General features: G+C 41.5%; 1 protein-coding gene across 1 annotated transcript in view; it reads right to left on the bottom strand.

The window, feature by feature from the left end:
- Window positions 1-13,927, bottom strand: part of BTBD16 (BTB domain containing 16) — a 66,847-nt gene that overhangs the window by 9,206 nt on the left and 43,714 nt on the right. The gene's annotated exons all lie outside the window — the stretch shown is intronic.

Raw genomic sequence — 13,927 nt, 5'->3', positions numbered from 1 at the left:
AAGAAGAGAACGGCTGTGTGGGGAACTAGTTTTAGCAGCTGGTTTCAGGATCAGTTCTGCTATACTCAGTGTTAATACCAAGCTCCAGTTAACTTCCTCACGGAGCTGAAGTTCAGCGCTGGGTTGAGAAGATCCAGTTCTTTTTGAGAAGACACACACACACAGACAGGCATTCCCTGCCCTTCTTTTGAAATAACTCACTTCACAAAAATGGTCACTTTTCATAAATGGGGACAATGGGGAACAATGTTTCCAAGTCCCTTTGGAAATGCAGTCACTCCCTCAAGGCAGAGCCTGCATAGGACCCACCCAGGGTACTTGTAGATTATTTTTCCGTAAATCAAGAGTGGTGTCCAAGTCACACCCTGTCCCAGCTGGACAGAGGGCACCACTGGCCCTGTGGTCCCTTCTGTCAGAGATGCCCGCCAGCTTTCCCGGAACCGTTTATTTTCATAAGATCTGGGAATTCCTGGGACCGCCCAACTGCTCCACGCCAGTGGTCCCAGAAGATAGGCCTAGAGGTGCAGAAAAGTTGTAGGCACAAAGACAAGTGAGTTCTGATTCAATTCAAGGGTTATTTACCAGTATCTACCCTGTGCCTGTCTCTGGAGGTGGACAGAGCAGCCATAAATAAGGTCAGGCGGATGCTTTCAGGAGTGCAGAACTATTGGTTCTGGAACCAGCCCTCCATTACTGAGGGTAAGTGGAGCCGGGGCTGGTGGGTGCGGTGCCTGTGCCCTGAAAACACTGACATCTTCGTGGGACAAATAACACTCGCTCACTTCCTTTCCTCAGATGATCTGAGCCTCCTCCTTCTTCTGCCTATTTTTCATCATGTCACGGAGGAACAGCTGAGGCGTCATCATGGCTGGGCAGCAGGTTCCAAGGGGCAAGAACGGGCCAAGCTGACGCCGTCCTCCCTAGCCTTGCCCAGTGCTCTGGGGACAAGCCATCACCTATGGCCAGCGCTCCACAGCCGGGTGCTGCCCTAAGCAGTGGGCCCCGGCTGGAGGTGCGGCTGAAATACAGATTCAGTTCCAGAAAGGAAAGGACCCATCTGGAGGAAAGCATTGCCCTCCACCAGGAAGCTCCAGACACCGGTTCTGCTGATGTGCCTTGGCATGGCAAGGCTGCTGGCAGGGGCAAGAGGAACCGAGACCCTGATCCTCCCTTTGAGAGGCACTCAGACCCAAAGGCCATTCAGCCAGGGCCTCTCTGGACAGCCATCCTGTCCCAGAGGATTTGGAAACAGCTTTGGTGAGACAGCTGGTTGGACTTTATGACCCCTTGGGGCCTCTGGGAAGTGGCAACGATGCCCACTTTTGTGGATGACATGGAGAGGCCATGAGTCATCTCATCATCCAACCAAGCTGGGGCCCCCGAGGCAGGCAGACCAGGGTCCCGTCCCAGCCCAGCCAGCCACAGTCCTGTGACCAGGCCTCTCAGAGCTTCACTCTCCTCTGTCAAGCCGGAGCAGTAGCCACAGATGGTGCCTTGGGGAGAAGGGAGGAGTAAAGCTGACAGTGTTTGGGAAGGGCTTGGGCCGGCTGCTGGCTCCCAGTGAGTCCTCAACATCTATAAGCACCACCATTGTCCTCCCGCCCCAGGGAAAGTGAATGGACTCAAGCAGCATCAAATGCAGGCAATTGTTCTTGGTGGTATTCATCATCATTGCCACCCTCCAAATCACCCAAGTTATGGGCCACCTCAAAGATAGAAAGTTGTGTCCTCAGCTTCTGATTTCCTGAAATCTCAAAGGATCTAAGGGTTGTGGTCCGCCCTCAGAACTGATCAATATAACCCAGCTGTGGGAGCCTAGCAAGGTCCATTGTCTTGGAGCCAGTGTCCTACACAGGCCACTCAGGGCTGGTCCAGCACATTTTCCATTTTGCTTGGCGCCACTTAACTGTCTGGGAGCGGAGGCACCTGCTCCTCTCTGGGCCAATGGTGAGTGCATTCACATGGTGTCACGTAAGATGGGAGGGAGCAAGCAGCTGCTAAGTCTGGGGACTACAGTGCTTGGCTACACTGGTGGACTCAAAGACTGGCATGGTTTCCCTGGTACTGCGCTCTGTTTGTGCAAAGACCTCTTTTGGTTTAGCACTTATTTTTTTGAGACAACTTCAGGCGATGGTCTATGCCTCCCAAAGTTCACTGAGAAACCCTGGGGCATGACCCCTCTAGGGAAGACAGTTCACAGTTCCTTGCTACTGAAAGATACATCCAGGTTGGCCCTGGGTCCTACTTGCCAGACCCTGGGGACAAATCTCCCATAGACTCGGAAAGACAGTACCTGGGGACAAGTCTCCCTCTGATGGGTACGTATTGTATTTTAGAGGTGCTCTTCACCACAACTTTCTCACTTCCTCTACCCTGTCATCTGCTGGAGCCTTCCACCCTTCCTGCGAGTATCAGGCCCACAGCTCTGATAGTCCCAGCACTTCAGATTTTAGCCTTAACATACATATATGCTACAGCATGATGAACCTGGAAGCAGTAAGCCAGGCGCAAGGGTGAATGCTGGATGATTCTACTCTATGAGGTACCTAGAGTCATCAAATTCGTAGAGACAGAAAGTAGAACGGTGGCTGCCAGGGGCTGGGGAAGGGGAATGCGAGTTGTTTCATGGGTAGAGTTTCAGTTTGGGAAGATGGAAAAGTTCTGGAGATGGCCGCACAACAATGCGAATAAACTTAACGCCACTGAACTGAACACGTAAGAATGGTTCAAGTGGGAAAAATTCATGCTATGCATATTTTGCCCCAGTTGAAAAAAGACATTAGGGTTAAAAGTGACTTTGCTTATTTGAGAAACACCTGAACTAACATATTAAATTTTAAGACAACGTTTGAAAAAAATACACATTTTAGGGCAATAACTCACAATGAGAAGAGAAAATAGCTTTTTTTTTTCTTTTTTCCAAAATATAACTCAGCATAGAAGACTTGGGACACTCCTGAAATCAAAGAACCAGAAAACGGAGGCCAGCCACAGTGGCTCACGCCTGTAATCCCAGCACTTCGGGAGGCTGAGGTGGGTGAATCACCTGAGGTCAGGAGTTGGAGACCAGCCTGGCCAATACAGTAAAACCCCATCTCTACTAAAAATACAAAAATTAGCCAGGCATGGTGGCGGGTGCCTGTAATCCCAGCTACTCGGGTGGCTGAGGCAGGAGCATTGCTTGAACATGGGAGGCAGCAGTTGCAGTGAGCCGAGCTCATGCTACTGCACTCCAGCCTGGGCAACACAGCGAGACTCCACCTCAAAAAAAAAAAAAATCTATCTATCTATATATACAAAACCAGGAAATGGTCCTCTTGGCTCCTAACACTCAAGTGTGGTAAATGAAACAATAATTCCTGCTGCCACCCCCACATCACAACCTACCAAAGGTCACCACATTCTAGAACCCCTGTCACATGCTGTCCTGGGCCTTTTCTTCGAGTCAGGGCTGACCCACCCATCAGTCCTGGTGAGTGTGTGTTGTTACCTCCATGCATGGTGCTTAGGGTGCTTGCCCAAAGTCTACAGGCGGTGAATGGCACAGGTGGGGCTGAGACTCGGGGCTGACTTCTTCTAACATACGTCTGATTTATTGCTTGTCTCTGCTCCTAGATTGCAAGCTCCGTGATGACAGGGTTTGTGTCTGCATTGTTTATTGTTGTACTCTTGGTGTCTTTTATAGTGCCTGGCACTTAGCTTGCAATATGTTGGGTGAATTAATTGGATGAACGACCTGGTCCCTGCCAACTTTCCAGCCTCATTTCCATCATCCCATCCCTCCATTCACCCACAACTTATCTTCTAGGCCAGTAGGGCCAGCCCTGGTGCACATGCTCACACACACTTGCTGCACATACAGGCCAGTCTATGCCACTATCTCCATGCCCATGTGGTTCTGTCTGCTGTCACCGTGACCTATCAGCTTTTCACTGAGACCGAGTTCAATGTCCTTCTGTCTGTCAAGATGGTCCTGACCCTAGCACAAAGGGAAATCCTGTCTAATCATAACCACAGCTGCCCTTTTTAAGAACCTCCTACACCCAGACTCTTGTGCTCCTTCCACTCCTCCATGCTTATTGTTGAAGGTATGTTTTGGTGCTTCTCAATATGCCTGGGAAGCCAAGAAGCAACATGGCGGGAGTGGAAAGTTAGTAAGAACTAAGCATAATATTTAGGGACCTTGAGAACAAGAGAGACTCAGGTTCCAGAGATCCAAGTTAAAGGGGAGCGGAGTCATCACCTCTCAGAGCAAGAGAAGACACAACAAGGCAAGAAGCACGAACGTCAGATAATGAGAAATCCTCTTGACCCAGAATATACCAACCTCCCTGCACAAGGCTTTGTTGAGCTATTCTAAAAGAGAACAATTTAATGGCCCTAATGTCCATGACTCATGGGATATTTCAAAATTAATGTGCTGGTAAAGAGATCAGTGTTGACACACCAGGGTTGCCCAGTTTCATGCTAACTCTGGCTACATCTGCAAATGCCATTCATGAATCACAAGAGGCACATGGCCTTGCCCACCCTGGGGACACAGCATCATAGCACATTGCCCTCAAGAAATCAGTGGGCTCAGGGCACCCATGGTACAGGGCATGGCAGGGAAGCTCTCCTTAAAAGTTGCCCCCTGCGGTCCCTTGGGAATAGTATGTGGGGGGGAATGGGTGGGGGAAGGTGCTGTTGGGTTCACCAGTGCGCACGCATGCAGCCAGCACATGCTCTTTTTCTCTCCGCAAAGAGGAGCTAAGAGGAGGAATTCATCCAGTGCACAAGTGAGATCAGAGAAGGCTTTCTGGAACCGGCTTTGTCCAGCTCTGTAAAGGCTGGGTCAGATTTGGGTAGGGCACAGGAAAGAAGAGACTCAGCTGGAGAATCAGGGGAATCTAGAAGTTGGGATCATATGTGAATTGGCTTCACTGGCTACGTTCAAATTACTTCCTTCTGGTGAGGTGGAGGCTCATTGCCAGAATCTACCCTTCAGTGTCTGAGAGATACCTATTTAGTGATTAATAAATCAGCTAAGGATTAGAATTACATGTCTGTTATGATTTGCCCTTGACCCTAAGAGCTAAGAGTGTCAGAAGACCTAGAAGACCAAGGTCAACCCCAGGACCACCATCAATTTGCAAAAGGAGCCTAAGTAACCTCCTCATTATCCCTGGGCCTTAGCTTATTCAACTGCAAAATGAAAGGGTGAGACCAGATGATCTCTAAGGCACTTTCCAGCATCAACCTTCTTTGATTTAGTAAAGTGAGTAATTTACAAATTGACATGAACCGAATGCATTTTGCTGTCCTGTAGCTCCCAAACTGCCACTCATTTCAATTAGTATAAAAACAAGAAGAGTTCTACACTATCCTCCTGCAGAAGGGTTTTTGGAGGTGGGAAGACATTTTCTGCTTCTAATAATATTGACCAATTTCACCTGATTGAGGACTGAATTCTCCACCCTTCTAGCAGTCATTCAGATCCAGCGCTGTCCCACATACCATAAAAGGACACATAAGAAGCAACAAGAAGCTACTTGCCAATCTCCTGCTGAGCCTGAGCATACACAAAGCAACTGGAGAGTCATCCCTAGGCCCTGAGAAGACTGTTCCACTTGAAATGTAGCACACACACCGTAATGCCTAAGGCTGGAGGGAGAAAGTTGCAAATCAAGATCAAATCCATACCCAGCAGGACTGAAACCAGCCCATGCTTTGTGCACCTCAAGCTATCACTCTAAAATGACACTTGTTTCCATTTAACACTAAACAACTGGCCAGAAAGTCACTATATTCCTCCTTACACTGTGTACCTGACATGCAATGCAGAGTAATTTTCAGAGTTAAAGTGAAATATTTCAGAGGTTAAAACCACCATTAAAGAACATTCAAAGCACCATTCATTCAGCACTTAGTCAACAGCTAGAAGCTGTTCTTTAATGAAAGATCGAGGACTGGGAGGGTAAAGGGAGTAAGACACAGCCCTTGCTGCAAATGGCCAGCGTGGGAGCCATGCTTAGGAACAGATAATCCCAATAATTATTTTATTTACAAGTGAGAAAGCTTACAGAGATGGGCATGCAATACTATGGAGCCCAGAGACTGAGCATCTGAATCAGACTGTGGGGAGAGAGGGTACTCTTGGAGGGTTTCCTTGGGGATAACTGAGCCAAGTGTGGAGGCACAGTGGATCACTCTAGCAAGATGGCTTTTGAAATACACCAAACCCCTGAGCTCCTGATAAATGAGTTGATCTCTCTAAATTCACCATAATTAATCCAAAATAAGATCATCTTCCATAGGTGCCATATTTCTGTATAAATCACCGTGGATTCCAAACTGCAATGGGCTGCTTCTCACATCTTCTTTCATCTCCTTCTCTAGCTAGGTGAACCAGATGAATAATTAATTCTCTTGCTACCATATTTGTTCTTATGGACACTCTTTCCACTCCATCTTCTTGATATCACCAGAGCTCAGACCCTTTGCCCCTCATGGAGAGAGTGGCAACTGTTCCCTAGGCCTCCTCACTTTCTCCACCCACCTGTCTCCTACTAGAATGTCTGATAAAGCCACCCCCACTCCTGACCCAATACACCATACACATGCATATTATATCAAAACTCGTGGGATGCAGTTAAAAGAAATGTATAGCTCTAAATCAGAAAAGAAGAAAGCCTGGAAATCAGATATCTAAATACCCATTTCAAGAGGTTAGGAAAAGAATATCAATTCTTGAAGAAAGTAGAAGGAAATAACGAAGAGAAAAATTAATGAAATAGAAAACATACAATTGAAAAATATCAACAGGTGTGTCAAGTCAAAAGGTGTTTTTTAAAAAAATGAATAAAATAAACCTCTATCAATGCTGATCGAGGAAAGAAAGAAGAGAAATATACAAATTATCAATATCTGATATGAAAAGAGGGCCATCACAACAAATTCTATAGATACTAAAAACATAATAAACATTTACCAAGTGGATTAAAGACTTAAATGTAAGGCCTAAAACTATAAAAATCCTAGAAGAAACCTAGGAAATATCTTTCTGGATATCAGTCTTTTCAAAGAATTTTGTGATTGTCCTCAAAAGCAATTGCAATAAAAACAAAAATTGACAAGTGGAACCAAATTAAACTTAAGAGCTTCTGCCCAGCAAAAGAAACTATCAACAGAGTAAACATAAAAACTATGCATCCAACAAAGGTATAATGCCCCCAAATCTATAAGGAACTTAAACAAATCAACAAGCAAAAAACAACCCCATTAAAAAGTAGAAAAAGTACACGAGCAAATACTTTTCAACAGAAGACATACAAGTGGCCAACAAACATATGCAAAAATGTTTAACATCACTGATCATCAGAAAAATGCAAATCAAAACCACAGTGAGATACCATCTTATATTAGCCAGAATGGCTATTATTAAAAAGTCAAAAAGTAAGAAATGTTGGCAAGGCTGTGGAGAAAAGGGAACACTTACACACTGTTGGTGGGAATGTAAATTAGTTCAGCCACTGTGGAAAGCAGTTTGGAGATTTCTCAAGGAACTGAAAATTGCACTATACCATTTGACCCAACAAGCCCATCACTGGGTATATACCCACAGGAAAATAAATCATTCTACCAAGAAGACACATGCAGGCATATGTTCATCACAGCACTATTCACAATACCAAAGACATGGAATCAACCTAGGTGTCCATCAATGGTGGATTGGATAAAGAAAATGTAGTGCATATATACCATGGAATCCCACACTGCCATTAAAAAATATATATATTATGTTCTTTGCAGCAACATGAATGCAGATGGAGACCATTATCCTAAGTGAATTAATGCAGAGACAGAAAACCAAATACCATATGTTCTCACTTATAAATGGAAGCTAAACATTGGGTACACATGAACATAAACATGGGAATAATAGAAAGTAGGGACTACTAGAGTGGGGAGGGAGGGAGACAAGGGCTGGAAAACTACCTATTGAGTGCTATGCTCAGTACCTGGGTGACAGGGTCCATTGTACCGCACCTGAGCATCATGTAATATATCCATGTAAAAGACCTGTACACGTACCCCCTAAATCTGAAATAAAAGTTGAAATTTTTAAAAATAGACATAAAATACAATCATAAAGACTTTTAAAAAATTTTTACCAAGAGAGATCATATTGTGAGCCATAAAACAGGTCCCAATAATTTAAAAGAACTAAAATCATACAAAGTATTTTCTCTGATAACAATGGAATTAAGTTAGAAAACAGTAACAGGAAGATATCTAGAAAATCCTCAAATATTTGCAAAACAAAGAACACAGTTCTAAATAATCCATAGGTCAAAGAAGAACTCAAAGGGAAAATTAGAAAGTATTTTGAACTGAATGAAGTTTAAAACACAATATATCAAAATTTCTGAGATGCAGCTAAAGCAATAATTAGAGGGAAGTTTATAGCACTAAACACTTAGGAAAAAAAAGTCTTAAACCAATGACTTAAGTTTCCACCTATGAAACTAGGAAAAGAAGGGCAAACTAAACATTTGATAAAATAAAACATCTATTACTGATAAAATTTATCATCAAACTAGAAATAAAAGGAACTTCCTCAACATGATAAAGGGTATCTATAAAAAACCTATAGTTAAAATTTTATTTAATAATGAAAGATTAAATTATTTCCTCCTGTAATCTAGAACAAGGCAAGAAGATCCACTCTCTCACCACTTCTGATCAACAGTGTACTGAATATTGTATTCAGTGTAATAAGGCAAGAACACAAACAGGCATACAGATAGAAAGGAAGAAATAAAATTGTCTTTATTTATAGGTGATATGATTGCCTATATAGATTCCTAAGGAATCTATAAAAAAGTTTCTAGAAGTACAATTGAGTTCTACTAAGGTTGTATAATACAAAGTCAATGTAAAAAAATTAATTTTGTATTTCTACATAATAGCAAAGAACAATCAGAAATCAAAGTTAAAATAATACCTCTTACAATAGTGTTAATATGAAAGCCTTAGAGATAAATTTTCTAAACACTGTGCAAAACTACATGAAACATTTATGAAAGACATTTAAAAGGACCTAAATGAATGGAAAGATATACCATATTCATGGATCAGAAGACTCAATCTTGTTAAGATGCAAATTCTTCCCAAATTGGCCTGTACATTGAAGACAATCCTTATCAAAATTCCACAAGAGTTTTCTACAAAAACTGTCAAGCTGATTTTAAAATTAATATGAAAGTGCAAAGGAGCTAGAGTAGTCAAAATAACTTTGAAAAAAATGAACAAAGCTAGAGAACTTACATTACCTTATGTCAAGACTTAGTAAAAATGAATTATCTAATCAAGATAATATATTAGTATAAAATAGGAATATGGTTTAAAAGAACAGAATATTGAGTCCCAAAATAAACACACACATATGGTTGATGTTTGACAATGGTGCCAAAAGCAATTCAAGGGAAATAGAATACTCTTTTCAACACATCATACTGAATAATTGGATATCTATATGCAAAACATGAACCTTAACCCTTACCTCACATATATATATAAAACTTAACTCAAAATTAATCATAAATATAAATGCAAGAGCTAAAACAATAAATCTCCCAGAAGAAAACATAGAGGAAAAATCATAGTCATCTTGCTTTGGCAAGATTATTAAGTAGGACACAAAAGGAATGAACTGAAAAGAAGAAAAAAGTCAACACATTGAACATCAAAATAAAAAACTTCTGATATTCAAACTACACTATATTGAAAATGAAAATATAAGTAATAGATTTGGAGAAATCTATTACTTATGTATGAAATATGTATCTGACAAAGGACTTGTATCCAGAATATTTAAATAATACTCACAAGTCAATAATAAACAACCCGGTTTTAAAAATATGGGCCAAAGGTTTGAACAGACTTTTCACTAAAGAAGATAAATGAAGGACAAATAAGCATATGAAATGATGCTCACCATCCTTAGTCACTGGGGAAATGAAAGTTAAAATCACAATGAGATACCATTACAAATGGATTAAATTGGCAAAAATTAAAAAGGCTGACCAAATGTTAGCAAGGATGTGGAGCAAATGAACGCCTGCAATCGCAGCACTTTGGGAGGCCGAGGCAGGTGGATCACCTGAGGTCAGGAGTTTGAGACCAGCCTGGCCACCATGGCAAAACCCTGTCTCTACTAAATATACAAAAATTAGCCGGGCGTGTTGTCATGTGCCTGTAATCCCAGCTACTCGGGAGGCTGAGGCAGGAGAATCACTTGAACCTGGGAGGCAGAGGTTGCAGTGAGCCAAGATCATGCCACTGCACTCCAGCCTGGGCAACAGAGTGAGACGCTGTCTCAAAAACAAAACAAAAAAAATAGTCCAACCACATTGGAAAACAGTTTGGCAGATTCTTAAAAAGTTAAACATACACCTACTGTTTTACCTAGCCATTCTATTCCCAGGAATTTATTTACTTAAAAGAAATGAAAGTATATTCTCCCATACAGACTTGTACAGGAATATTTATAGTAACTTTATAAAGTTACTAAAAACAACCCAAATGTCTATGAAAAGATGAATAGAAAAACAAATTTTGGTAATCCATGAATGGAATATCACTCAGCAATCAACAAAAAGACCTACTGATACATGCAACAACATGGGTGAATCTCTGAATAATTATGATGCATGAAAGAATCCAGAAAAAAAGGAGTACAGACTCCATGATGTATTTATATAACGTTCTATATATACAGTCAGGCACCACTTAACAACGTTTCAGTCAACAACAGACCACATATAAGATAGTGGTCCCAAAGGATTATAATGGAGCTGAAAAGACAGGACTGAAAAAGTCCTATTGTCTAGTGATTCTATAGCACAACATATGTGTTTGTGGTGTGGCTGGTGTAAAAAAAAACCCTACTGTGCGCCTGTTGGATAAAAGTGTAATACATGCAATTACATTCAGTACATAATACTTAATAATGAATAATAAATGACTATTACTGGCTTATGTACTATTATATACTTTTAATCTTTATTTTACAGTGTTTTCCTTCTACTTATAAAAAAAAAGTTCACAGCCTCAAGCAGGACCTTCAGGAGGTATTCCAGAAGAAGCTGTTGTTATCACAGGAGATGGCTTCATGGGTGTCATTGCCCCTGAAGGCCTTCCAGTGGGACAAGATGTGGAGGTGGAAGATAGTGACATTGATGGTCCTGACCCTGTGTGGACCTAGGCTAATACGTGTGTTTGTGGCTTAGTTTTTTTTTTGTTGTTTTTTTGGTTTTTTGTTTTTTTTGAGACAGAGTCTCGCTCTGTCACCCAGGCTGGAGTGCAGTGGTGCGATCTTGGCTCACTGCAAGCTCCGCCTCCCAGGTTCACGCCATTCTCCTGCCTCAGCCTCCCAAGTAGCTGGGACTACAGCTGCCCGCCACCACGCCCGGCTAATTTTTTGTATTTTTAGTAGAGACAGGGTTTCACCGTGTTAGCCAGGATGGTCTCAATCTCCTGACCTCGTGATCCACCAGCCTCAGCCTCCCAAAGTGCTGGGATTACAGGCATGAGCCACCACACCCGGCCTGTGGCTTAGTTTTAAACAAAAAGGTTTAAAAAGTAAAAAATTAACATAAACTTTTTAGAAACAGGATAAGAGCTTATAGAACAGATTATAAAGAAAATATTTTTGTACACTTGTATAACGTGTTTGTGTTTTAAGCTAAGTGTTATGAAAAAGTCAAGTTTTAAAAATTAAAAAAATTATAAAGTAAATACTTGTAGTAAGCTAAAGTTTATTTGTTATTGAAGAAAGAACATTTGAGTGTAGCCTAAGTACACAGCGTTTATAAAGTCTACATTAGGCTGGGCGCAGTGACTCATGCCTGTAATCCCAACACTTTGGGAGGCCAAGGCGGGTGGATCACCTGAGGTCGGGAGTTTGAGATCAGCCTGACCAACATGGAGAAACCCCGTCTCTACTAAAATTACAAAAAATTAGCCAGGCGCACTGACACATGCCTGTAATCCCAGCTACTCAGGAGGCTGAGGCAGGAGAATCACTTGAACCCGGGAGGCGGAGATGCGGTGAACCGAGATTGCGCCGTTGCACTCCAGCCTAGGCAACAAGAGTGAAACTCCATTTAAAAAAAAAAAAAAAAAAGTCTACAGTGCTGCCCAGTAATGTCCTAGGCCTTAACATTCACGTACCATTCACTCACTGACTCACCAGAGCAACTTCTAGTCCTGCAAGTTCCATGCATGATAAGTGCCCAGTACAGGTGTATCCTTTTTTTTATCTTTTACATCATATTTTTACTGTACTTTTCTATGTTTAGATACACGAATACTTACCATTGTGTTACAACTGCCTATGATATTCAGTACAGGAACATGCTGTACAGGTTTGTAGTCCAGGAGTGATACACTGTACCATATAGCCCAGGTGTGTAGTAGGCTATGCCATCTAGGTTTGTGTAAGCACACCCTACGATGTTTGCACGAGGATGAAACAGCCTAACAATGCATGTCTCAGAACACATCCTAGTTGTTCAGTGACGCATGACTGTATAACATTCTAGAAAATGCAAACAAATCTAGAGTGATAGAAGCAGATCTGTGTTTGCCCACCAATGGTGGTGGTGGGGCTGGAGCAAAGAGGACAAGTGGATTTTTGTTTTGTTTTGTTTTGTTTTTGAGTTGGAGTCTCGTTCAGTCACCCAGGCTGGAATGCAATAGCACAATCTCGGCTCACTGCAACCTCCGCCTCCCAGGTTCAAGCGATTCTCTTGCCTCAGCCTCCCAAGTGGCTGGAATTACAGACGTGCACCACCACGCCTGGCTAACTTTTGTATTTTTAGTAGAGAAGGGGTTCCACCATGTTCGTCAGGCTGGTCTCAAACTCCCAACCTCAGGTGATCTGCCTGCCTCGGCTTCCCAAGGTGCTGGGATTACAGGCATGAGCCACCGTGCCCGGCCTACGAGTGGACTATTAAGTGTCATAAGGAAACCTTTGTGTGAGATGGATATTTTCATTATTTTTATTGTAATGATCATTTTATGGGTACTTATGTTTATTAGAACTCATCAAATTGAAGCATTAGCTATGTGTAGTTTATTGAGTTCCAATTATTCCTCAAAAAAGCTCTAAAAAGATAAAGTTTGTTAATTACTGGTGTCAATAAATTTAAAACAATTTAGATGAAAAGTACACATTCCTTGAAAAACAGAACATAACTAAAATTGACACAAAAAGACCCATAAAATCTTAATAATACTATATATAAAGAACATTCTATCTATAACTAAAAGTCTTCCAAAATCTCAAGCCCAAATGGCTTCACTGATAAATTCTTCCAAATATTTAGGAAGACAGAACAGCAGTCTCTCCCAAACTCTTCTAGAAAATGGAAAAAGAGGGACTGCTTTGAAATGTATTTGATGAAATTAGTATAACCTCAAAATTAATTAAAAGCTGGTAAGGATAAACCAAGAAAGGAAAATTTCAAGCTAATATCTCTCATGAATATATAGGCAAAAATTCTAAACAGTCAGCAAATAGAATTCAGTGACATAAAAGAGGATAACATTGCTTGACCTAGTTGGTTTCATTCCAGGGATACAAAGTTGGTTTACCATTAAAAAATAAATCAACAATTCTCTATCTTGATTGCAGTGCTGGTTATACAGGCACATCTGTTTATCAAAGTCATCAAACTGTACGTTTAAAATGTACTCATTTTGCTGTAATTAAATCCCACCTCAAAGTTTATTGCTTTGAAAAATCAATATATTTTACCACATTCACAGCAAAAAGGAGAAAACTATATATCATTTTGAGAAAATCTGAGAACCATTTAGTAAAGTTGGTAAGATTCACTCGTGATTAAAAACTCTAGAAATAGAAGGGGATTTTCAAAAT

Source organism: Gorilla gorilla, chromosome 8, assembly GCF_029281585.2.
Source record: "Gorilla gorilla gorilla isolate KB3781 chromosome 8, NHGRI_mGorGor1-v2.1_pri, whole genome shotgun sequence".
NCBI classification, from domain to species: domain Eukaryota; kingdom Metazoa; phylum Chordata; class Mammalia; order Primates; family Hominidae; genus Gorilla; species Gorilla gorilla.
This window is presented reverse-complemented; position numbering and strand designations above follow the sequence as displayed.